This window comes from Eurosta solidaginis, chromosome 2 (genome assembly GCF_040869045.1).
Source record: "Eurosta solidaginis isolate ZX-2024a chromosome 2, ASM4086904v1, whole genome shotgun sequence".
Taxonomy (NCBI): Eukaryota; Metazoa; Arthropoda; class Insecta; order Diptera; family Tephritidae; genus Eurosta; species Eurosta solidaginis.
In genome coordinates, this window is record NC_090320.1 from 153979534 (window position 1) to 154007058 (window position 27525).

The window sequence follows — 27525 nt, forward strand, 5'->3', positions numbered from 1 at the left end:
ACTTTTTAAAAGCCACAACCATTCCACTATTTAAGTTAATAAGTTAAAATTCAAAGGGACTCTTCGAAATTCCCCCCTCCAATGGTGGGACGAGAATACCCTACACACGAGAGACCTAAAAAAAGAACTAGAGGGATTAAAGAAGCTTTCGAAAATTATAGGAATGACTAGGGAACCAACCCTTGAAGATATAATAAATCCCACAACCAGGGTAGAAGAAACCATGCGAATGATTAGAAGTGTGTTCCCCAAAAACGCCAAAAATTTAATTATAATAGAGTTTACAATTTTTTCTATAAATAAATAAAATCATTTTTAAATATTTTGTACTAAGCTAATTATAAAATTTTGGAAATACTAAAATTTTTTTTTATAATTTATTAAATTTTGATGAGCTCGAGGCAGTTTAAAAAATTGAAACACAGTTTAAATGTTTATATTTCAATTTTATTTGGTCTATATTTTGATCTCATTCGACTGTAAAACATATTCAATTGTTTCCTGAGGATGATCTCAGAATGAGATCGAAATATCGACCAAATAAAATTGAAATATAAACATTTAAACTGTGTTTCAATTTTCTAAACTGCCTCGAGCTCATCAAAATTTAATAAATTATAATATTTGAAGGCAAATAAAAATATTTAAAAAAAATTTTTTTTATAAAAAAAAATACTTTTAAGAAATTTAAATTTTTTTTTTAGATTTACAATTTTTATGATAAAAAGTTATAAATAAAATAAAGTATTTAACATTTTATTAAAATTAGAGAAGTTTCAAAATGTCTTGGTGGACAAAAATAGCCCAAGGCATTATGATAGCCATAGCTGGCTACGAAGTAGGTAAAGGAAACTCTGAAACATCAGAGAGTAGAATAGTAAAATATGAGCCACAAGACCAAGTGGACACAAAAACCACTCCACGCATTACAGACATTTGGCTAGGTGCTTTAATATGCACGATAGGGCTATTGCCGCAATACTCAAAAACTATATGAAATTTAAATATAGACAATCGAATAACGTCCAACAGCGCGTCTAAAATTTTTTTCCCAATCTGCCCAAATTTCCAAACTCAAAGCTGAGGAAAAGCAATAAATAATCCAAGTAACCAAATAGTAAACTACAAAATTTCCCAATCTACAGAAAAGGCAGACTCATTAACCCTGTCAAAGTTTAAATTGCATTACATGCCAACCTAATAAAACCGCACTGCGTTTTTTTAGCGCGCGCAAACAACCGGCGTTTTTTGCCCGAACTAAAATAAGCATGCTTTGCGACTATGTAAAGCATGTGTGCAAACGTCAAATCTAAATGTCATACAGAACAAAAATTGGAAATCGAGTTAGGTTTTCACGCAGCAAATTCAATTTGGGCTGCTCTCATACAAGTTGTATGTGCATGAGACATTTTTGACAGAAAATGACTTGTGTGCGTTTATATTAGGTTGGCATGTAACTCCTGTGAATGCTCCTGACAAAGATGGTCATGAAGCAATAGAAAATTCTAGGACAGTGGAAATATGCAAAAAAAAAAAAAATATATATACTAAAAACCCAGCCAATAAGAACAACAAAAATGAAGAAAAAGTCACAAAAAAAGAGAACATATAAAAATATATATTGTATCAAGAAGACATGTCGCGCTCATTTCCATCCTAGGATAGAAATATGCTAGCGTAGAGAAATTTCAAGCAACCAGATTGTTGAGGAAGTTATTGACTTAGGACAATATTCGACCAGGCATAAAAAAAAGCCGGCAGTCCAGGACTTGAAATTTATAAGGAAAAGTGAATATTATAGAAATTTTACTCGAGTAGGCAAATTTAAATGCAATAATATGGTACCCACGTTCTCTAAGATATAATAATTGTACAAACCCAAGAGGTAATACATGTGACATTCCCGTTAAAAATAAAAATAATTCCTCCACAATGTCATGACGATTCCGTCTTGGTGGCCGCCGCAGAAATTGCATAACAAACATAAGATCAAAATATATTGCTGGAAAATATGAAGAAACAAAAAAGTATAAGATATGAAAATGTTTGCATCCACTGTACCTACCGTTTGCCCTTTTATTAAAATTACTTTGCCTTTCCATCAATCACAACACCCAAATTTCTTTTTGAATAATTAATGATAGATTTCTTACTTTACGTGTCCTTAGTCTACTAGTATTTGATAAACAATGAAAATCGTCTTTTAATAAAAATGGTTAATACAAAAGTCATTCATCTTTAGTTAGTAGAAATAATTAAGGTAAGAAATATCATAATGGAGAGATAGATATAAGTATGACCTGTTTCAGTTAGGAAAATCTATTTTTTAGAGATACCAAAATTCTAAGGGAAAATCTTTTACTTTAGCAACTGGTAGAATAGGAAATATTAATAGGGAAATGTCTTTTATTCTAGAGCAAAAATAGAATAGAAAATAGTAATAGTAAATATTTTCACTTTAACCTACCTACAAAATAAGGAAATAATAATCCATAAAAATAGACTTAAACCAATCAGCTAACAAGTCACATAATTCAAATTTTTTTTTCTACGCAAAGCATTTCAGTTTACTAATCAAACAAAAATCAGTACAATAAAAACATAAGAAAAAAATGTAAGCAAAAAAATACACAACAAAAAAAAATAATAAAACACATAAACATACAAATTCACTTCGGCATCAAGTTACTTCATAAATATTAAGTAATAAATTTGTAAATACCAGCGGACTTTTAAGTGAGTCGACACAATTAAGGATCAGCTGTGGTAACATTTGAAGCAAAACAATACTCATATATATGTATAAACATGCAAACATACACAAAAAAAATGTAAATAACAATTTTTATAATACAAGCCAAAAAACAAATACAAAAAAAATGTATGTAAATACGAAAGTCAGCATATTAGAAACAAATGCAAACAGAAAATAATGTAAATAGACTTTGTTTCCCATATCAAGTAACTGCTAGGCACTAAATTATAGTATAACCCAAAAACAATTAAAATCCTTTTCTAATTCAAGCAAAACTCAAGTGGGCCATTAAGACTCTGAAAAAGTCGAATACTCCTTTTTCTTCTTAAGGTGGATGGTGTGGTATTATGCATGATACCAATTTATGTCAATATGTTTGCAATATTATTCATCATATTCTAATACCCTAATACTGTCTATACAGACCACCCATATTGTATGCACATTACAATCCCTGCAAAAATCGTGTGACCAAAAACGCACACAGCCACACGAATTTTTGACAGGGGTCACGATTTGGAATGAAAAATTCTCCAAATGAAATAGCATGTTGACAAATTTAGCTTTCCCACAATGTATCGTGCTCTCTCGCACCTATTATTTTTATAGGGATAGCAAAATACGTCATTTTTGCGTGCAAAAAAATCCGCCATTTCTAATTCAGCAGAGACAACAAAACATTTGGTGGTCGAAAAATTTTTCAATTTTGAGAGTTTTAAATGGAATATCTCCGGAAAGATTTAAAATTAAGAGGGAGTTCTCCAGATCACATATATATATATATTTTAAAGTGCGCAAACTTATAATTTAAAAGTTATTTGGTGTTAAAGTTTGCAAATTTCTATACAAATTTTATATGTGTATACGTATATATATGTGGCAGCACAGCTTTGTAATGTCATCAATAAAATATATGTATATATATATATATATGTGCATGTTGCTACAAAAGCGCGATTGATTTAATAAAAACATTTATAATAAGTGAAAACAATGCAAAAATGAAATGTGAAATATACAAAAATGCAATTTAAGTTTACCGTTGCCAATTTATATAGAAATGTATGTGGATTAAGGTTTTGAAAGATGTGTAAATTATAATTTAAAGTGCTATAGATATTTGCTAAATTTGCAAACTTTAACAACAAATAACTTTTAAATTATAAGTTTGCGCACTTTAAAATATATACATTTGTGATCGGGAGAACTCCCTCTTTCATTTGATACCAAGTTTTACCCCGAACTCGGGGGGTGCTATTCTAAAATTTTCCCAAAGTCTTTAATATACAATGATTTTTGCTGTTTATTTCGCCAAAAATTTTTGATTTGATTTTTGTTCTCATCCTATAGCACCATGCCGCGAATTATGATAAAAGGTGGTGTGTGGAGAAACACTGAGGTAAGCATTTGACGCCACTGGTTACTCTTTCATTTCATTTCATTTCATTTATTTATTACGGCAAAAAAGCCTAATTCATAAATTAAATTATATTACAATTTACTATCTTATTGCTAAGGTTTTACAAAATTCATAAAGTTTTGTTTTAAAAGCTCCGATTTCATTACAACTTTTTATATCTATAGGCAGTTCATTGAAACTTTTTAGACCTTTATAAAAAATATTTTGCTGATCTATTTCAGTTCTGAATAAAGGCAGTTTGAAATTGTGTTTATTCCTTGTATTAATGTTATGTGTTTGCTTAACTAATACTACGTTTTTACTTAGATATTCAGGTACATTTTCACTTTTAATATTAAATATAAACTTCATAGCGTGAAAAAAAATCTTTTGCTTTCAGCATATCAGCCGTACGAGTATCTCTAGGTTTTTTAAGAATAAATCTCATACATCTGTTTTGCATCTTTTGAAGTTTATCTATTTCTTTGTCTGACACAATGAATAGAATAGATGGGCAGTTTACAAAGTGCGGTTCTATAATGGACTTATATATAATTATTTTGTACTTTTTTTGAATATATTTGGATGTTCTCTGCATAACCCCAATTTTTTTCGCAACTTTCTGGACTGTGTAGTTTATATGTTCTTCAAACTTGAGTTTGTTATCAATTATAATTCCCAAATATTTTATACTGTCAACTTTTTGTATGCTTTCATCATTTATTTTTAAACCAATTATATCCTCATTAACGTTCCTCCTTGTTATTATCATAAATTTCGTTTTATTTATATTAAGTTTCAGTCTATTTCCGCACAACCATTTATACAGGTTATTCAGTTCATGTTGTATTTTAGAAAGTGCAGAATTAATATTATTCTCACTAATCATTATTAATGCATCATCAGCGAATAGTTTAATTTCACAACCTTCAATAGCGTTAACTATATCATTAATATAAATTAAGAACAGTATCGGTGCCAAAACTGAGCCTTGTGGTAACCCTATGGGTACTTCCAATTCATCAGACATCACGGTATTTATAACCGTTTTCTGTCTCCTCTGCTTCAAATAGCTGCGAAACCAGTCAAGTTCTATACCAGTTATACCAATACGTTCCATTTTTTTGATTAAGATCTCTCTATCCACTGTTTCAAAAGCTCGTTTGAGGTCTAGGAAGACTGAAACAACCACTTTTTTTATTTAACTCTTCTTTCCAGTCATGTATCACCAAATTAAGAGCTGTCTCACATGAGTGTTTCTTTCTAAAGCCTGACTGCTGGTGGGCTAGTATATTATTATCTTCAAGGTATTTCGTTAACTGGTTCTTAACATAAGCTTCAAGTATTTTACAATCACTAGGCAGGGTGTTTATGGGTCTAAGTTCTTCAGGTTTTACTGTCTTTTTAGCTTTTTCCACTGGTATCACCGTTGACGTTTTCCACTTTTCTGGTACAAGACCCTCTTCTAGGCTGTTATTGATTATTTGTGCGTAGAAATATCCTGTATACGATATACAGTCTTTAAGTACTCCATCAGATATAAGTTTTCTGCCACCTATTTTATATTTGAACTCTTTCAGAATATTAATAACTTCATCTGTTGTTATTTTGGCAAACTTTAATCTAGAATTGACTTGTACATCACTTAATGCTACACGGCAAGGTTCTATGATGTTATTAATTTCTATTACGCTATTTATAAAGAACCTATTTAGACCATTTGCCAGCTCAGTTTCATTTTCTACCATCATACCATCTATAATCGCCTTTTTAATCCCTTCGTTATCTCTCGTTAAGCAAACCGCTTGCTTAAGATGTTTCCACATTTCTCTGGCATTATTTTCATTCATTTCGACTTCATTTTCCATATATTTAACTTTCTTTATTTTTACTAGCTTTTTGTAGATACGATTTATATTTTTATATTCGTTCCAATCACCTGTTTGTATCGCAAGCTTATAATTATTATATTTGTATTTATTCATTTGCGCCAGTTCTCTGTCGTACCATTTATTCATAAGCTTGATATGAACTTCTTTTTCATACGTTAAACTTTCCATAGCTTGCATTATTATGTTGTTCACTTGGCCGTTTATTAACTAAATTGATAACTTTCAGGATGAAATCCTCAAAGCAGCTGTAATGAAATATGGCAAAAACCAGTGGTCACGTATTGCATCACTGCTGCACCGCAAATCTGCCAAGCAATGTAAGGCACGCTGGTACGAATGGCTTGATCCTAGCATAAAGAAGACAGAATGGTCACGGGAGGAGGATGAAAAGTTTTTGCATTTTGTTGGTGGTGAACGTTTCAACATTTTCCAAGGTTTGGCATTAATTTCATTGTTATAGTTTATAATTATTTAAAGGTTGCATTAGAACAAGTACATTGATTTTACGTGGCAGTGTTGAACAATTTTTGGTGCTGTGTTACCGGAGCGTACCGGATCTGTATCCGGCTAAAGGACCATCACATCGATAACACTCCCCAAAGCCTTCGGGGAGCAACCTTATCGCTACAAAAACAACAACAACATTGTGTCCAAATCCCGAAAAAAAACTATAAAATTTGTGTCAGTGAAATGATAATTATTGCTTTTGGTTGTTAGTTTTGAGGCATCGTCATCGAGTTCCTTCTGATCGTATATGCCGATTCTTTTGCATTCTTTTACATGCATAAAGTGCCGTTGAAGCCTTCCTCACCCTCTCCTCCACGTTGAGCTGCCATGACAGCTTACTGTCTAGGATCATTCCTAGATATTTTGTGCAAGGTTTCTCCCGTAGAGTCGCCCCTCCTAACTTAGGCCTGGTCCAATTAGGGACCTTGTACCTCTTTGTAAACAAGACCATATGCAACGTCATCTGCGTAAACCGTAAGTTTTTCTGGTCCCTCGTAGAATCCCCTAAGCAGTTGGATAATGACCAGCGTCCACAGCAGAGGTGATAGCACCCCTCCCTGCGGAGTGCCCCTGTCTACTAATTTCGTGGCGCGTACAATCCCCATTGCGATGTAATCTTACTGCAGTTTAACATGCAGTCGATCCATCTGGGTAAGGCTGGATGTACTTTAACGTAACTAAGACCATCAATAATCGCCCATTTAGAAAGCCGCGGCAATGTCTAAGAAGACTCCTAGAGCATATTCCTTATATTCCAGGGCTTTCTCTACGCTTATTACCACCCTATGCAATGCGGTGTCTACCGACTTGCCTTTGGTGTACGCATGTTGTGTTGTGGAGAGCAGCTTTTCATCCACGTTGGACTTTATGTACACATCTATCAGCCTCTCAAAGGTTTTGAGCAGAAATGATCTTAAGCTATTGGGTCTATAATCTTTGGGATACACGTGACCGATCTTCCACGCCTTTGGTAGGAAAGCTACACGAGAAGTTCTCCAAGAGTGCGGTACATGATTCAGTTTATGCACCCATCGAATATTATTTTAAGCCATCCCACGACCGCCCTACTTGAAACTTGTAGCATGGCCGGACATGTACCATCTGAGCCCGGCGATTTCACCACCACTACGAGATCCTCAGTAGTGTAATTAGGCAGCATATATGAATGCAGCTGTTTCCTTACCATTACTACAGCTCGCACCCGTCCTTCCGTTTGCGCATAGTAAACGCCAAATCCGCGCGCGCTAAGTCCAGAAACCTTTCCTCCCGATGGAAGCCACGGCTCCTGGATCAGCGCGTTAGGAGGAGGATTCGCACGACGCCACTTTACTGTGTTGGAGGTTTATCTGTAGGACCCGCAGCACCAATGGGCTGCTTGTCCCCCTCCAGCACCTTCATCGTGACGTCGTCGTCCTCCCCTAGCCCTTTTGGTTTAGAGTGTTCGAAGCCCCCTTCAGCCTCTTGTACCTGTTATACCGGGTGTTCCTCTGTGCGACTCACAGCACCATCTGGCTGTTGGTCCCCTTCTAACACATTCGGGGTGACGTGGGCTACCTCCACCTGTCTTTTTCCCCTTAGGCTTTTGAGGTCCTTTTCGACTTCGCCCACGTCCAGCGTGTTAGGACTTTAATACCCGCGACTTCTTTTCCTGAGTCGCATATAAATTTTGCCTGTACCTAAGGACATTTTTCCAAGCTGCGCGTACAATATATCCTCCGCCTGCTTGTTTATTTGGAAGATGTATAACTGACCTTCCTCCTTAGGCCGAGATACAGTAAGTACCTTCCAATCCTGTGTCGGTATGTTCGGATTCTGATTCTGCAAAAATCGCAGTGTATCCTCCGACTTCATCACGCATGGTATCCATACCTTAACTTTTGGTACCTTGGGGATTTGCGCTTTATCCACTATCTCAAAACGCGCGTTCGTGCCCTGCCTTTAGAGGTTTGGAACCACTTCCTCCAGCCACCGCAAGCTCGCGATGTTGTCGCACGCTATCATCTTCATACCATTATACCATCCCCCGAATCATAGGTTGGAAGGAGCTTACTTGGTTATTCCCGCATCATCTTAAGCATTAAGCTAATAAGCTCCTTTTCTACAGATCTCCACCTTTCACTAGTCATCTGTTCGAAAGGACTGCTACGATCAACCAGCGCGCGCCACAGTCAGTGACTGCTTTGCCACACCACTCATCTTCTCGGGAAAAGCCGGCGTCTTAGTGTTATTTCCCTTTGGCACCTCCAAGAAAGCCGGAGTCTTAGCTCCCTCTAGCACCTCCGAGAAAGTCGGATTCTTAGCGTTATCTCCCTTTGTCTTATCTCCTACTTCCATAGTTGGAACTTCCCTCTGACTCGCAGCCTTCGAGGTAGTTGCTACCTCGCTATTGGGGCCCATCTGTCTTACAGCTTTGGGCCTACTTGTCTTGTCTATGGGACTGCCCTGCGTCGCGGCTCTGGGACTGGGCCCTTTCTGCCTCTTGAAAGCAGGCTTGTCGCCTTCCGCCGAACGTGCCTTTTCATTCTGCCATTCGACGCTTCTTCCTCCTCATACCGATTGCAGAACCGCAGAAAACCTTTTGAACTGCCTTCGACCTACTTCTACCGCCTCATGAGCCAAGCGCTCGATCTCCACTGCTCCCAAGCATTGTACAATTCTTAGTACTGCACGGTACTTCGAGAGAGCTCTTTGCTCCGTACCCTTCTCCACTCTTCTACTCCTTTTTCATTTGTGTGCTTCTCCAACGCGGAGTTCATTGAATTAGCACTACTCTCGCTTCCCGAGTCCGACGCATCGCTTAATGCGTATTTGTCGTCCTTGGCTTGCGGCTCAGTCCTCTTCTTATCATCGTCCTTATGAAAATTAGGTAATGAGTCGTTCACCTTGGTCGTACGACCACCAGCCCGACAAGGCGGGCTCAGCGGTCCAGTATTATATACGGGGAAAGAACCGTCAGCCACAGCAGCGCCCCTTGCTGTTGTAAGGCCATCAATACTTCCCGAGGTGGTCCGGTATCGGGAAGGCTCCGTTCGAATACAGCCGAATTTATCCCCTGGCTACAAATCGTCCAACAGGCACGGTCCGCATAACACCCTGGATTAGGGGGTTGGCAGTTCTTGGTCACCGACATCCAGCCGCCCTCCAATGAGGCGAAACGGCGTAGATGCCAGTCCTAAACAGCTCCTCCTCATAGTCGGGCGCTAGGGTGTAAGACAGTCGGTAGGGTAATGCCATATGGTCGACATTTGGCGCGGTCATGTTTTAAATAAGGTCACCGATGATTTGGTTGGTTACAATATCAGGTTTCGCGAGGCGACAAAACTGGAGAGATTGGGGAGATAGCTGTTTATTTTATTACAAAGCTCATCGATGTAGGAAACAATAGCATAGGCGTAGAAGCAATAGTGACTCCTGGTGGTAAAGCTAGCTATTGATATGTAGAAGTTAAGCAGAAGTTTGAATATGAGTTTTTTTAAGTTATAGCAAAAAAAGCGTTGAGGATTTTTAATATCTTACCAGGTACCTTCGTACATGTTTCTAAGAATGAAGAATAAAACCTATTCAAACTCAATTTTCACCAGGACAAAGCCGCTGAGACTTCGCTATACTTTAACATACAATACGTTACCCCATTTTAGCACAACTATCATTTTTTGATTTTATTAAATTTTATAAAATGTTTCTTCCTCTACAGTTCTATTTCGGTATTGGATGGTAAATATGGCTTTCGCATTTTCTCCATCAATAACTGTGAAAAGGTGGAAGAAATCTATGCGTGTAAATCTCACATATTATCTTGGTCGAGCGTTTCTTCAATAGCTCTCTAGTGGCGATGGTGACAGCAGAGAAACCCAACTGTTTACAAATGTTACACTTCAAAAAGAATCAAAATATCTGCCATTGCGTCTACGGCTCAAATACCCACAGTATATGAATGAATCGATTGAACCTAATTGTCTGCCTAACGGATAGTATACATATTCTTCAAATCGAAAATATTGCACCAAACGAACTGGGTCTGAATACTGAAATAGTACACATATTCAAAATCGATGAGGAGGCTGTGATGATGGTATAGGGTGAGTTGTTGAATAACATACGAAAACCACTTTAACCCATCTATATATTTGCATTACAGCTAAAGCTTTACAAACAGCAAAAATTGCTGGCGCCAAGCAATTGGAAAAGGCAGTGAAGTATTCATCACAATGTACGGATGGTGTAAAGTTAGAAACTGCTGTTGTAATAGCTGACACCGACACAACGGTCATCTCTACTTCGCCGAGTAACGGCTCGTCCGACTATCTATCGAACACAGTATAATCATATCTTTTGCCAACACAGGTTAGCGATGTGCTTGCACAGGAAAAGATTTCAATTGGAAAATAAAAACCAATTAAGAGAGTTTATTTATTATTAAAGTATTTACTTTTCTTTATATCGACAGTATTAATTTAAGTTGCAATATCACGTACATATATAATAAGGGATGTCGTGATACGATTGCTGTTGGAATTAGATTTGAAACCAATCAATACTCCTGCTATGGGTTGCAGAATTATTGCTTGAATGATTAGATTTAGAACAATAATAAGTCTGACTCAATTACTAGTCGTACATTTTTAAGTTCATCAATTACGACAGCAATGGGATTCCACGACACCTTTGAATATTCTTGATCTGAATTTCTACTAAGCTTTAAGTTGTAGATTATTCAAATAATTGGAGTTTTTTCTAAAGCTTAATATTATTTTTTTGCTCGCTTAGAAGAGATTTCAATTGGAAAACAAAAACCAATTAAGCGAGTTTACTTATTATTAAAGTTCTTCTGTTTTATATGAACTGGATTAATATAAGTTCCAATTTCATGTACATATATAATAATATTGAAAATAATAAATATTGAAAATTAAATTTTTTTGGTTCATATTTTATTCATATGGCTGCTCCAGGTAAAGTAAATCTGCAGGTAAAATTCACGTTATATGGCGGTTATATAAATGGTAAAACCGCAGTAAAATTGATTGTCAAATGACTCGAAAATGTAGAGTGAAATGACGGAAAAATTACCGCCATTTGACGAGCATTGTGACGTGTGTGAGCAGCACAGTACTATGCTCACATCCTATAGGTGGGAGCGGAATGCACGATCACATTAATAGGAACGAAACGGAAAATTTCGTCACAAAACCTAATCCGCCCATGCAAAAATGACTATGAATATAACCGCTGCAGAGTCACAATGACCGTAAAATGACTAGTAAAATGACGTGGAGCGTTTTTGCAGGGATGTTGAATAAATACATTTCATTTACACCACACAGCGGGAGTACAACATCACTCACTAATGCCAACGGCAAGACCCGTATCTAGTTACAATACGCCTGCCAAAATATTCGCAGTTACAATTTGTCAAAATAGATGAACTAATATGCTGACTCAGTATGTAAATGTTAAGAATGTAGTGTATTAGTGTTAGTGTAAATATGTATGTATTAGGCCGGGTCGATTTGTGGGGAGGCAAAAAAATCGCCCATTGCTCTGCGAAAATCATATTCTAGGGATCAAAATAAGAAACTTTGCCGAAGGAACCATACCTCTAAAACGAATTCTGATGTCCCACAATTTGGGTCGAACTTTTGGGTAGGGGCAAATTTTGAAAAATCCCACTTTGACCCATTTAGAGTGCTCCAATCGAGTCCAAATGTATGACCAACCCCCACTAACTTTGGAGGCCAGACCCACCGATGCCAGTGGCACACCCCCTGGAACCCCCCTGGGGGTTCACCATAAAAACATTTCAAAAAATCGCCAGTTTTGCACTTTACATGAAAAAATAAGCGAAATGCCTATGTTTTTATACTCAGTTGAGCAGAGCTCACAGAGTATATTAACTTTGATTGGATAACGGTTGGTTGTATAGGTATAAAGGAATCGAGATAGATACAGACTTCCATATATCAAAATCATCAGTATCGAAAAAAAATTTGGTTGAGCCATGTCCGTCCGTCTGTCCGTTAACACGATAACTTGAGTAAATTTTGAGGTATCTTGATGAAATTTGGTATGTAGATTCTTGGGCACTCATCCAGATCGCTATTTAAAATGAACGATATCGGACTATAACCACGCCCACTTTTTCGATATCGAAAATTTCGAAAAACCGAAAAAATGCGATAATTCATTGCCAAAGGCGGTTAAAGCGATGAAACTTGGTAGATGGGTTGACGTTATGACGCAGAATAGAAAATTAGTAAGATTTTGGACAATGGGCGTGGCACCGCCCACTTTTACAAGAATGTAATTAAAAAGTTTTGCAAGCTGTAATTTGGCAGTCGTTGAAGATATCATGATGAAATTTGGCAGGAACGTTACTACTATTACTATATATGTGCTAAATAAAAATTAGCAAAATTGGATGAAGAACACGCCCACTTTTTAAAAAAAAAATTTTTTTAATTCAAATTTTAACAAAAAATTTAATATCTTTACTGTATATAAGTAAATTAAGTCAAAATTCAACTCCAGTAATGATATGATGCAACAAAATACAAAAATAAAAGAAAATTTCAAAATGGGCGTGGCTCCGCCCATTTTCATTTAGTTTGTCTAGAATACTTTTAATGGCATAAGTCGAATAAAAATTTACCAATCCTTCTCAAATTTTGTAGGGGCATAGATTCTATGACGGTAACTGTTCTCTGTGAAAATGGGCGAAATCGGTGAAAGCCACGCCCAGTTTTTATACACAGACCACCGTCTGTCCTTCCGCTCGGCCGTTAACACAATAACTTGAGCAAAAACCGATATATCTTTACTAAACTTAGCCCACGTACTTATCTGAGCTCACTTTATCTTGGTATAAAAAATGGCCGAAATCCGACCATAACCACGCCCACATTATCGATATCGAAAATTACGAAAAATGAAAAAAATGCCATAATTCTATACCAAATACGAAAAAATGGATGAAACATGGTAACTGGATTGGTTTATTGACGCAAAATATAACTTTGGAAAAAACTTTGTAAAATGGGTGTGACACCTACCATATTAAGTAGAAGAAAATGAAAAAGTTCTACAAGGCGAAATTAGCAGCCCTTGGAATCTTGGCAGGAATACTGTTAGTGGTATTGCATATATAAATAAATTAGCAGTACCCGACAGATGATTTTCTGGATCACCTGGTCCATATTTTGGTCGATATCGCGAGAACGCCTTCACATATACATCTAAGGGCCACTCGCTTTTAAAACCCTCATTAATACCTTTAATTTGATATCCATATCGTATCATTCTAGAGTCACCCCTGGCCCACCCTAATGGCGATATCTCGAAAAGGCGTCCACCTATAGACCTAATGCCCACTCCCTCTTAAAATGCTCAGTAACACCTTTCGTTTGATACCCTTATCGTACAAACATTCTAGAGTCACCCCTGGGCCACCCTAATGGCGATATCTCGAAAAGGCGTCCACCTATAGACCTAATGTCCACTCCCTCTTAAAATGCTCAGTAACACCTTTCGTTTGATACCCATATCGTACAAACATTCTAGAGTCACCCCTGGCCCACCCTAATGGCGATATCTCGAAAAGGCGTCCACCTATAGACCTAATGCCCACTCCCTCTTAAAATGCTCAGTAACACCTTTCGTTTGATACCCATATCGTACAAACATTCTAGGATCACCCTTGGTCCACCTTTATGGCGATATCTTGAAAAGGCGTCCACCTATAGAACTAAGGATTACTCCCTTTTAAAATACTCATTACCACCTTTCATTTGATACCCATATCGTACAAACACATTCTAGAGTCACCCTGGCCCACCCTATTGGCGATATCTCGAAAAGGCGTCCACCTATAGACCTAATGCCCACTCCCTCTTAAAATGCTCAGTAACACCTTTCGTTTGATACCCATATCGTACAAACATTCTAGAGTCACACTTGGTCCACCTTTATGGCGATATCTCGAAAAGGCGTCCACCTATAGAACTAAGGATTACTCACTTTTAAAATACTCATTACCACCTTTCATTTGATACCCATATCGTACAAACACATTCTAGAGTCACCCCTGGCCCACCCTAATGGCGATATCTCGAAAAGGCGTCCACCTATAGACCTAATGCCCACTCCCTCTTAAAATGCTCAGTAACACCTTTCGTTTGATACCCTTATCGTACAAACATTCTAGAGTCACCCCTGGGCCACCCTAATGGCGATATCTCGAAAAGGCGTCCACCTATAGACCTAATGTCCACTCCCTCTTAAAATGCTCAGTAACACCTTTCGTTTGATACCCTTATCGTACAAACATTCTAGAGTCACCCCTGGGCCACCCTAATGGCGATATCTCGAAAAGGCGTCCACCTATAGACCTAATGTCCACTCCCTCTTAAAATGCTCAGTAACACCTTTCGTTTGATACCCATATCGTACAAACATTCTAGAGTCACCCCTGGCCCACACTAATGGCGATATCTCGAAAAGGCGTCCACCTATAGACCTAATGCCCACTCCCTCTTAAAATGCTCAGTAACACCTTTCGTTTGATACCCTTATCGTACAAACATTCTAGAGTCACCCCTGGGCCACCCTAATGGCGATATCTCGAAAAGGCGTCCACCTATAGACCTAATGCCCACTCCCTCTTAAAATGCTCAGTAACACCTTTCGTTTGATACCCATATCGTACAAACATTCTAGGATCACCCTTGGTCCACCTTTATGGCGATATCTTGAAAAGGCGTCCACCTATAGAACTAAGGATTACTCCCTTTTAAAATACTCATTACCACCTTTCATTTGATACCCATATCGTACAAACACATTCTAGAGTCACCCTGGCCCACCCTATTGGCGATATCTCGAAAAGGCGTCCACCTATAGACCTAATGCCCACTCCCTCTTAAAATGCTCAGTAACACCTTTCGTTTGATACCCATATCGTACAAACATTCTAGAGTCACCCTTGGTCCACCTTTATGGCGATATCTCGAAAAGGCATCCACCTATAGAACTAAGGATTACTCACTTTTAAAATACTCATTACCACCTTTCATTTGATACCCATATCGTACAAACACATTCTAGAGTCACCCCTGGCCCACCCTAATGGCGATATCTCGAAAAGGCGTCCACCTATAGACCTAATGCCCACTCCCTCTTAAAATGCTCAGTAACACCTTTCGTTTGATACCCATATCGTACAAACATTCTAGAGTCACCCCTGGCCCACCTTAATGGCGATATCTCGAAAAGGCGTCCACCTATAGACCTAATGCCCACTCCCACTTAAAATGCTCAGTAACACCTTTCGTTTGATACCCATATCGTACAAACACATTCTAGAGTCACTTCTGGCCCACCCTAATGACGATATCTCGAAAAGGCGTCCACCTCATGCCCACTCCCTCTTAAAATGCTCAGTAACACCTTTCGTTTGATACCCATATCGTACAAACATTCTAGAGTCACCCTTGGTCCACCTTTATGGCGATATCTCGAAAAGGCATCCACCTATAGAACTAAGGATTACTCCCTTTTAAAATACTCATTACCATCTTTCATTTGATACCCATATCATACAAACACATTCTAGAGTCACCCCTGGCCCACCCTAATGGCGACATTTCGAAAAGGCGTCCACCTATAGACCTAATGCCCACTGCCTCTTAAAATGCTCAGTAACACTTTTCGTTTGATACCCATATCGTACAAACATTCTAGAGTCACCCCTGGCCCACCCTAATGGCGATATTTCGAAAAGGCGTCCACCTATAGACCTAATGCCCACTCCCTCTTAAAATGCTCAGTAACACTTTTCGTTTGATACCCATATCGTACAAACATTCTAGAGTCACCCTTGGTCCACCTTTATGGCGATATCTCGAAAAGGCATCCACCTATAGAACTAAGGATTACTCCCTTTTAAAATACTCATTACCATCTTTCATTTGATACCCATATCATACAAACACATTCTAGAGTCACCCCTGGCCCACCCTAATGGCGACATTTCGAAAAGGCGTCCACCTATAGACCTAATGCCCACTCCCTCTTAAAATGCTCAGTAACACTTTTCGTTTGATACCCATATCGTACAAACATTCTAGAGTCACCCCTGGCCCACCCTAATGGCGATATCTCGAAAAGGCGTCCACCTCATGCCCACTCCCTCTTAAAATGCTCAGTAACACCTTTCATTTGATTCCCATATCGTACAAACACATTCTAGAGACACCCCTGGTCCACCTTTATGGCGATATCTCGAAACGGCGTCCACCTATGGAACTAAGGATGACTCCTTTTCAAAATACTCATTAACAGCTTTACATATTCTAGAGTCACCCCTGGTCCACCTTAAGGCGATTTCTCGAAAAGGCGTTCACCTATAGAACTAAAACCCATTCCCTTTTAAAATACTCATTACCACCTTTCATTTGATACCCATATCGTACAAACACATTCTAGAGTCAGCCCTGGTCCACCTTTATGGCGATATCCCTAAATGGCGTCCATCCATAGAACTATGGCCTACTCTCTCTTAAAATACTCTTTAATACCTTCCATTTGATACACATGTCATACAACCACATTCCAGGGTTACCCTAGGTTCATTTTCTTACATGGTGATTTTCCTTATTTTGTCTCCATAGCTCTCAACTGAGTATGTAATGTTCGGTTACACCCGAACTTAGCCTTCCTTACTTGTTCTTTTTGGAGTTTATTTTTCTCTTTAGAAATTTATTTAGTCAGAACATATGTAAATGAAAAAATGAATTTAACTTAGTAATAGAAAAGAAATTAAAAAAAATTATTAGAAATTAGAACCCTTTTAAAACCAAGGCATCACTGTGATGCATTTGCATGTCGTAAACATAGTTGTGTGGGCTTTTTATTCAACCGTTTTAAAAAATGAAGGTATCACTGTGACACAATTGCAGATCGTAAAATTGCTTGTGTTGTTTTTTTAAGCCACCACGAGACACAGCAGGTAGAATTGAAATTACCATTTCATTCTTATTACCTCGTCTCGTAGACCATATATAATGCAACAGTTTTTGTGAATGCATTAGGTCGTTGTGAAGAACTCAAAGTGCGAAGTGCTAATTTCAGATAAAAAAATATTTCAAAAAAAATAATAAGTGAAGTGACCATTCCAAATCAAAAAGTTTAACAATGAATCCACCATCCCCTACACCGCAAGATGAAGCAACTACATCAACAACTATCGAAAACCCAATGAGTCATATACCCAAGCATGATGTTACTGTTTTTGGTGTGTCTACTGATTTAACTGATCTTAATTTACCAACCCATCTGGATATCTTGAGATATTATTTTTACTTAAGCGAACGTGCTAAAACAGAACCAAAAAAGTTTTCTCATAAATCATTCACTATTCAAGTACAAGATAAGTTGATTGGAATTTGGGAAAAACTTGGTATGGAAATAATGCTGAAAAAAGTGTATTTAATAAATTGAATAAATTGCTTGACAAGTATCAAGAGCAAATCAAGAGAAGAAACAACACCCAACAATTTACAGAGTATGTAAAATCTCTGGAAACAATTTTTTACTTGTGAAACTCTTCCGGTAAGTTATTGCTATCACTCATTTATTATAATTGTCAACCATTTTTAATTATTTTATTATTATATATTTTTAGGTGGTGGACGGCTTCCAGAAAATTGAGTTCCAAAATATGCCCCCTGCTCCAGAAAAAATTGAATTTTCCACCGATTCGAAGTACTTATACGACATGGCCCATGCAATTTCTAGCGGCGTGGTTCCGGTGGATCTGGCTAACATCAAAAAATTGTACATTCTCGGTGGCTCACCAAGGCCGCTAGATTATTGCGATTATATGTGACAACGGAAAATCCAGATGCAAATTTAAGAATTCTGGTTGCATTTATAATTAAATGTTATGTGCCAATGTACTTCAATATCAAGTATTACAAGCTCTGTCGTGTACGGCAGTGCATTATTTTTCAAGTTCATTGGTTGGTCACGATTTCTAGAACCTCGTTTACGCAAAATTGTCAATCAAGTAATTAAAGATAAGTCATATTATGCGCATTCGGAAAATATCTTGTTATCAATGTTGTTTGATGATAGCAAAGAAAAGCGCGACTGTGCCATCAAGAAAATTGTACGCTATCGAACCGATGTTGATGAGCCAATGGAACTTAGAGTTTATAAAAAACTAGATATAAACTTTAATTGCACAGGTTATACGGAAATGATCAATTTGAATGATATAAATATCGTATTTGAACCACCATTCACGCGAAGCATTCCGTACGATACATTGAAAGAATATTTAAATTAAGATGATCCACCGTTTAATGATCCAAAAATTCCATCACACATACAAGGAACGGAACGACATGTTCAATTGCTAGCTAGCGTTTCCAAACGGGTTATACCGGAAAATGTAGAGGCTGTTATGGCAACGACATTAGAGAGCCGTGCGAAATTGGCCAAACTTGAAAGTAAAAAATACTTTCTTTTCTACAACTCACTTAAATTAATTTTTTCATTTACATATGTTCTGACTAAATAAATTTCTTTAGAGAAAAAATATATATTATTATAAATAAATAAATAAAAATAAAGAAAAAACATAGCCATTTAGCTGATTTTTTCATGTAAAGTGCAACACCGGCGATTTTTTGAAATGTTTGTATGGTGAACCCCCAGGGGGTTCCAGGGGGTGTGCCACTGGCATCGGTGGGTCGGGCCACCAAAGTTAGTGGGGGTCGGTCATACATTTGGACTCGATTGGAGCACTCTAAACTGGTCAAAGTGGGATTTTTCAAAACTTGCCCCTACTCAAAAGTTCGACCCAAATTGGGGGACATCAGAATTCGTTTTAGAGGTATGGTTCCTTATTTTGATCCCTAGAATACGATTTTCACAGAGCAATGAGCGATTTTTAAATCGACCCGGCCTAGTATGTATAGAATAAATAATTTTGTATAAAAGGAAAGACAATATTCAAATAAATTCAATCGATTCAATCGATTTAACGCTACTCATCAGCGTTTGAACTAAACCCTTTGTGTTCACATATTACAGTTTTAAAAAAAACATTAAAAGTTGTCAAAAAAAAACGAATTGTTTTTGGAACTATTGAGCACATATATAGCGCAAAATTCTGCACGAATCCCGTTTCAATTTTGTCGTCCGTAATTCCCACTTTAAAATTTTTTTGTTTGGCCTAGTGGTTATGAGGTGGGGGTCTAGCTGGACGTCCAACTGGACTCCCCTTTTTATATTTAAAAAAAAAAATATTAAAAGTTGTCAAAAAAACCGAATCGTTTTTGGAACTATTGAGCACATAAATAGCAGAAAATTCTGCACGTATCCCGTTCCGATTTTGTTGTATGTGGTTATATGCCCCCCCCTGTCCCCCTTGGTTTTTCTGAGCAGAACGTAGCTTATGTTGAGCACATAAATAGATCATAACTCCCACGTTTACATTTTTTTGTTTGGCCTAGTGGTTATGAGGGGGGTCTAGCTGGACCGCCACCGATTTAGCTGGACGTCCAGCTGGACCCCCCATTCGGGTGTTTAAAAAAACATTAAAAGTTGTCAAAAAACGTATCGTTTTTGGAACTATTGAGCACATACATAGCAAAAAATTCTGCACCTATCCCGTTTCGATTTTGTCGTCTGGGGTTATATGCCCCCGCACCCCCTTTTCACCCTAAGCACATAATTGCCACGTTAAAATTTTTTTGTTTGGCCTAGTGGTTATGAGGGGTGGGCGGGCGTGGGGTTTAGCAGAACTTCCAGCCGGACCCCCATTTTGAGATTTAAAAAAAGTACTTAAATCTTGAGCACAATATTTTTTTTATTTTGGGACCAAATTAGCACGGACCTTCATAAACTTTTATTCAAACACCCAATGAAACATGGTAACCTAAATTAATGCTGCACATTGGTGCAAACCTCGTGCATGGACACAGTTGAACCGAATTCTTAAACTACCTTTTCAAAACCAAAGAAAAAAGACCAGAAGCCTGCCCCAGGACGTACCAGTTTACAACCTTGGCTTTCAGACTAACGCATCTGCTTATATTTAATTTCGAATCTTTGCACAAAACCCCGCTGTACACATTAGGAACTAAACTGCTATAATTTCGTGTAAAGTGACTTTTGAAGTAATATTTTTGGGTATATTTTTGATTTACCTGTATGAAAACTATAAAGCTTTATTTGATTTATTTAATTGAACACATGTAGAAGTATTTTTAAATGCATTCAAGAAAAACAATGCGATACTTTAATTTTGAAAGCTACCAAGTCCGACTGGGTTGGTTTTCGTTATTTCTTCGAAAAATTAAAATGAAGAACAAACATGCACTAACAAAAATTTGATAGAATATAGTAAATAATATAAAACTTTATTAAGCGTTCATTGCTTAATCGTATTTTTTATGAGTGCGTAAATGCCCAGAACGTAAATTATATCGTCCCTCTGTTGGCCAAATCCTGTGACGTACATACGCTGACCGTATTTCTTTGAATAATGAAGTAATAAAATAAATTTTGAATATTTCTAAAAATTAAAATATTTATTTAAATTTTTTTACAGTGTACTTTTTACTAGGTCCGTCGCCATTTTTTTATTTTTGGATATCAATTTTGTTTCAAAGTTGGTGTGGTCCTGCTTCCATAAAAAGTTTCTGGCGATCGCTGGTATAAAGATTCCTACTGAGAATTCCTTTCCCGCTTATATACATATATGGTAATTAAATTGTATGCCTATATGTGTACAGGTTCTTACTGTGCGTTCATGCCCCACTTGCACATGCCTACACAAAAACTCTTAACTTGGATATATCCATGAAGATGGGAGAGGTCTGCCCAAAACAGGTCTGCTCAAGATTATGACTCTCGCGAAAGGTCACACTGCCGCGACTCACTCAGAGTGTATGCGCTCGTTTGTTGACTTGAGTTGACTCACATCAGATTGCTGTAGACGACCCTACCTGACCTTGCTAACTCAAATCCAAATTATCGAAATATACTTGTTGATGTTTCTTATGTCTAGAATAATATATATAGGTAAAAGATCTGATTCTCTCCACGGTTCATACGTAGCTTGGAGGTCTAGCTATGTAAATTCAGAGCAAGGCATAGTCCACCATAACAATTATCTTTACGAGCACAAATTCACTTGTAGGCTAGGTGTATTTGACACCCCCTAATGATACGTATGGGGACGTTGGGCTGCACCGAATTCACACAACTGACCTTATGACTAATATGCACATAATTATTGTATTAATAACTCGCAGCCTGGAATAGTCTTCCGTCTATATGCTGAACCTTCTCAAGCTCCTTCATTGTATTGGGTAGCAAGATACGGCGCGCAGCTATCCTTGTAAGCCTCCTTTGCGGATGGACTTAAGCGTGGGCTTTTCCGGAAAAAGTCAAATCAAAATTATTATGTGGAAGTTCGCAGCCACCAGCCACTTTTGATTTAGGTCATTCATGTGTCTATGTAGGACTACCGCCTTATATCACCCGCACCCCCATGACGGCCCAACTACCGAATTAGTATTGCTCAGATGCATCAACAATTACAGACACAAGAAGGTGTTACCCTAACGCTTGCCTTATAAAATGTTTCCTTACCTCCTTTTATGGCGTTTAACTTAACCTCCGGCTGCTTGTCTACACAATTTATCCGACTCACCGCTCTTTCGTTCCGGCGCAATTATTCCGCGGTATGTTTGTGGAACTGCGCCCACCAGCACACCTATCATCAAGGATCAACCACCATTCACTCACTAGGGTAGGCACCTTGTCGTTAGTGTGAGGGCTTAGCTGAACTCCATAGCGCCCGACTATGAAGCGGAGCTGTATACGACTGGCATCTACGCCGTTTCGTCACATAGGAGGGCGGCAAGATGTCGGTGACCAAGAACTGACAACCCCCTAATCCAAGGTGTTATGCGGACACCGCGCCTATTGGACAATTTGCAGCCAGGGGATAAGTTCGGAAGTATTCGAACGGAGCCTTCCGGATGCCGGGCCACCTCGGGAAGTATTGATGGCCCTACCACAGTAAGGGGCGCTGCTGTGGCGGACGGTTCTTTCCCCGTATATAATACTGGACCGCTGAGCCCGCCTTGTCGGGCAGGTGGTCGTACGACCAAGATGAACGACTCATTACTTAATTGTAATAAGGACGATGATAACAGGAACTCTGAGTCGCAAGCCAAGGAAGCCAAGTACGCATTAAGCGATGCGGCGCACTCGGGGAGCGAGAGTAGTGCTGATTCAATGAACTCCGTGTTGGAAAAGCATACAAATGAAAAACGAGTAGAAGAGTGGAAAAGGGTACGGAGCAGAGGAAGTAAAAGAGCTCTCTCGGACTTAAGCGTGGGCTTTTCCGGAAAAAGTCAACTCAAAATTGTTATGTGGAAGTTCGCAACCACCAGTCACTTTTGATTTAGGTCATTCAGGTGTCTGTGTAGGACCACCGCCTTATATCACCCGCACTCCCATGACGGCCCAACTACCGAATTGGTATTGCTCAGGTGCATCAACAACTACAGAAACAAGAAGGTGTCACCTTAACGCTCGCCTTATAAAATGTTTCCCTAAGCTCCTTTTATGGCGTTTAACTTAACCTCCGGCTGCTTGTCTACACAATTCCTCCGGCTCACCACTCTTTCGTTCCGGGCGCAATTATTCCGCGGTATGTTTGTGGAACTGCGCCCACCAGCCCACCTATCAAGGATCAACCACCGATCCCTCACTAGGGTAGGCACCTTGTCGTTGGTGTGAGGGCTGAGCCGAACTCCATAGCGCCCGACTATGAGGCGGAGCTGTTTAGGACTGGCATCTATGCCGTTTCTCCTCTTAGGAGGGCAGCGGGATGTCTGTGACCAAACACTGCCAAACCCCTAATTCAGGGTATTATGCGGACCGTGCCTATTGGACGATTTGCAGCCAGGGGATAAGTTCGGCTGTATTCGAACGGAGCCTTCCCGATACCGGGCCACCTCGGGAAGTATTAATGGCATTACCACAGTAAGGGGCGCTGCTGTGGCGGACGGTTCTTTCCCCGTATATCATACTGGACCGCTGAGCCCGCCTTGTCGGGCAGGTGGTCGTACGACCAAGATGAACGACTCATTACGTAATTGTAATAAGGACGATGTGTAGTGTTACTTGGAATGCACCTCAGTTCGAATGCATTTAACGACACAAAATATAGACACTTATAGATAGTGATCATATTTTACTGACCCATATAATCACTTGAACTCAGCATGAGTTTGTTTACATTTGCCAACCCGTTGCATCGCCCGACACATATGTAGATTAGTCACACCATTAGTCATATTGACTGTAGAACCACATACATATATGCATAAATGGGTTATTAGAATATGCTGACGAAGCTATTGATTATTACGAATTTATGTACATCTAGTTTGTACCGTTTAAACGGCTAAGCGCCAATTAAGTAAGTAAGTTTGTAAGTATTAGTGTAAATATGTAGTAGTAATTTGTAACATTTTGTATAACAGAAAGTGTTTCATGAATAAAGAATGGATTGCTATTTGCACACTCAAACTGAATGGTTCGCTTAATAATTTAATACTTCAGTTGATAACAGGAGGACTGAGTCGCAAGCCAAGGAAGCCAAATACGCATTAAGCGATGCGTCGGACTCGGGGAGCGCGAGTAGTGCTGATTCAATGAACTCCGTGTTGGAAAAGCATACAAATGAAAACCGAAGAGTGGAAAAGGGTACGGAGCAGAGGAAGTAAAAGATCTCTCTCGCAGTACCGTGCAGCACTAAGAATTGTCCAACGCCTGGGAGCAGTGGTCGACCCGATAGAAGTGGAGATCGAGCGCTTGAAATGGACCCATTTGGCGGTAGAAGTCGAAGGCAGTTCAAAAGGTTTGTTGCGAGAAACCCTCGTTTCTGCAACCGGTACGAGGAAGAAGCGTCGAATGACAGAATGAAGAGGCAACGTTCGGCGGGAGGCGACAATCCTGCTTTCAAGAGGCAGAAAGGACCCAGTCCCAGAGCCGTGAGGCAGGGCAGTCGCATAGACAAGACAAGTACGCCCAAAGCTGTAAGACAGATGGGCGAGTAGCAACTACCTCGAAAGCTGCGAAGCTCCAACTACGAAAGTAGGAGATAAGCCAAAGGGGATAACGCTTGGACTCCGGCTTTCTCGGAGGTGCTAAAGGGAGTTAACGCTAAGACTCCGGCTTTATCGGAGGTGCCAAAGGGAGATAACACTAAGACTCCGGCTTTCCCCGAGAAGATAAGTAATGTGGCAAAGCAGTCACTAAGAGTGGTGCTGGTTGATCGTGGCAGTCCTTTCAAACAGATAACTACTGGAAGGTGGAGATCTGTAGAAAGGGAGCTTATTAGCTTAATGCTTAAGATGATGCGGGAACAACCAAGTAAGCCCCTTCCAACCTTTGATTCGTGGCGGTAGTATAATGGTGTGAAGATGATAGCGTGCGACAACATCGCGAGCTTGCGGTGGCTGGAGGAAGTGGTTCCAAACCTCCAAAAGCAAGGCACGAAAATGCGGTTTGAGGTGGTGGATAAAGCGCAAATCCCCACGGTACCAAAAGTTAAGGTATGGATACCATGCGTGATGAAGTCGGAGGATACACTGCGACTTCTGCAGAATCAGAATCCGAACATACCGACACAGGATGGGAAGGTACTTAGTGTATATCCGCCTACGGAGGAAGGTCATTTCTACATCTTCTAAATAAACACACAGGCGGAGGGTATATTGTACACGCAGCTTGGCAAAATGTCCTTTTGTACAGGCAAAATTTACATGCGACTCAGGAAAAGAAGTCCCGAGGATTAAAATCTTAACACGCTAGAAGTGGGCGAAGTCGAAAAGGACCTCAAAAGCCTGAGAGAAAAAGGACAGGTGGAGGTAGCCGACGTCACCACGAAGGTGTTAGAAGATGACCAACAGCCAAATGGTGCTGCGAGTCGCATAGAGGAACACCCGGCACAACAGTTACGAGAGGCTGAAGGGGGCCTCGAATACTCTAAACCAAAAGGGCAAGGGGAGGACGACGACGTCACAACGAAGGTGCTGGAGGGGGACAAACAGCCCAAAGGTGCTGCGAGTCCTACAGATAAACCTCCAACACAGTAAAGTGGCGTCCAGCGAACTTCTCCTAACCCTTGAGGAGTAAAAATTACTTTTGAAGTAATATTTTTGGGTATATTTTTGGTTTACCTGTACGAAAACTATAAAGCTTTGTTTGCTTTATTTAATTGAACACATGTAGAAGTATTTTTAAATGCATTCAAGAAAAATAATGCGATCCTTTAATTTTGAAAGCTATCAAGTCCGACTGGGTTTTGTGTATGTGCCAGCGCCATCTCTGCTCTGTTATTTTTTCCAAAAATCAAAATGAAGAACAGACATGCACTAACAAAAATTTAATAGAATATAATAAATAATATAATAAAACTTAATTAAGCGTTCATAGCTTAATCGTATTTTTTATGAGTGCGTAAATGCGCAGAACGTAAATTACTTCGTCCCTCTGTTGGCCAAATCCTGTTTTGAATATTGAAGTAATAGAATAAACTTTGAATATTTCTAAAAATTCAAATATTCATTTAAACTTTTGTACAGTGTACTTTTTACTACCTCCGTCGCCATTTTCTTTTATTTTTGGATATCAATTTGGTTTCAAAGTAGGTGTGGTCACGCTTCCATAAGAAGTTTTTGCCGATCGCTGGTAAAAGATTCCTACTGGGAATTCATTTCATGCTTACATATATTTAAATTAAATTGTATGCCTAAATCTCAAAAACGTTACCATAGAAATAAAAATAACCTTGATTTTCAGAATCAGGGAGTGATTTTACATAGGAATTTCATAATGGCGTCTCTGGTGCATTTTGGCTGTAAACCAGTGTAATTTATCGAAATTAAACACTCCAAATTTTTATATGGTGACCTTTTTTATGATGAATTCTGTATATTCACTTCACATACAAAATTATTGTGGATTATTTATTTATCACTTGCTATGAATGAGAATTACCGTGAGCTTTTTCTGAGTGGCGTATTCTTTAAATTCAGGAAGTGTTTCCCTTTAGTTTTCAGTTCTTTTTTCGAATCTGTACCAAAAGATGGATTTCTCATGACTGCGTACCAATAGCGCATTCAGAACAACTCAAGGAGTTGAAAAAAATCATAGTGGGTTGATGTCTCGACCATGTATATTGATGAACTTTCATGGTACCAACAAAAGTATGTATTCCCGAAGGAAGTTTTGTATCGACATTATCGATGTCTTCCCTTGTCACAGTGTCGGGGTATACATTTTTCACACACAGTCGAAGTCTCAGCAAATGAATCGAAATTGGGAATGTCATTCCATATTTGACTTGATCATCTGCTTGTTTTTTCAAACTGCCACCTATCCCATCTGCTGGGCCTTTTCCATGTCCTGCTTCGATAAAATTGTATGCAACCAATGACAATTGAGGATAACAACTTGGCAAATACTGTGTCATGAGGTGGAACATTTTGCGATTGCGGTATTGTGTCGTTGGACCATCAATGATGAAATTAATAGTTTTGACCATTGGCAACTTTGACAAATGGAAATCTAGAATTTTTTTGATATGAACCATAGTTGCTGCTGGATCATATCTGAGTGACTCTGACAACGTTGCAAATCGCTGAGCAAGACCTGAGGTATAAAACATCACAGTATGAAGAGTACACTGTCCTCTACTTGCTCCGAAATGCACCGAGTGAACTTCTGTACCATATTTGCTTGTATAATTCCAGATTTCGATTTGCAGTTTTCGTTGTGTTCATTGACAGTTTTTTGCAGCTTCATCTTGTTTTTCTTTGCTTTTTGTTGGCCTGCTGTTTTTTGTTTTGATATAGCATCCCGACGTTGTTTCTCAAAATATT

The 27525-nt window shown here is 38.7% G+C and overlaps 1 protein-coding gene and 1 long non-coding RNA gene across 5 annotated transcripts in view; one reads left to right on the forward strand and one right to left on the reverse strand.

Moving 5' to 3' along the window:
• Positions 1–27525, reverse strand: part of bur (GMP synthase burgundy) — a 707220-nt gene that overhangs the window by 573076 nt on the left and 106619 nt on the right. The gene's annotated exons all lie outside the window — the stretch shown is intronic.
• On the forward strand, positions 3526–11448 carry LOC137242422 (uncharacterized). Its single transcript, XR_010950235.1, has 5 exons — positions 3526–3545; positions 4106–4154; positions 6273–6480; positions 10248–10632; positions 10692–11448. It is a non-coding gene; the product is annotated as an uncharacterized lncRNA (long non-coding RNA).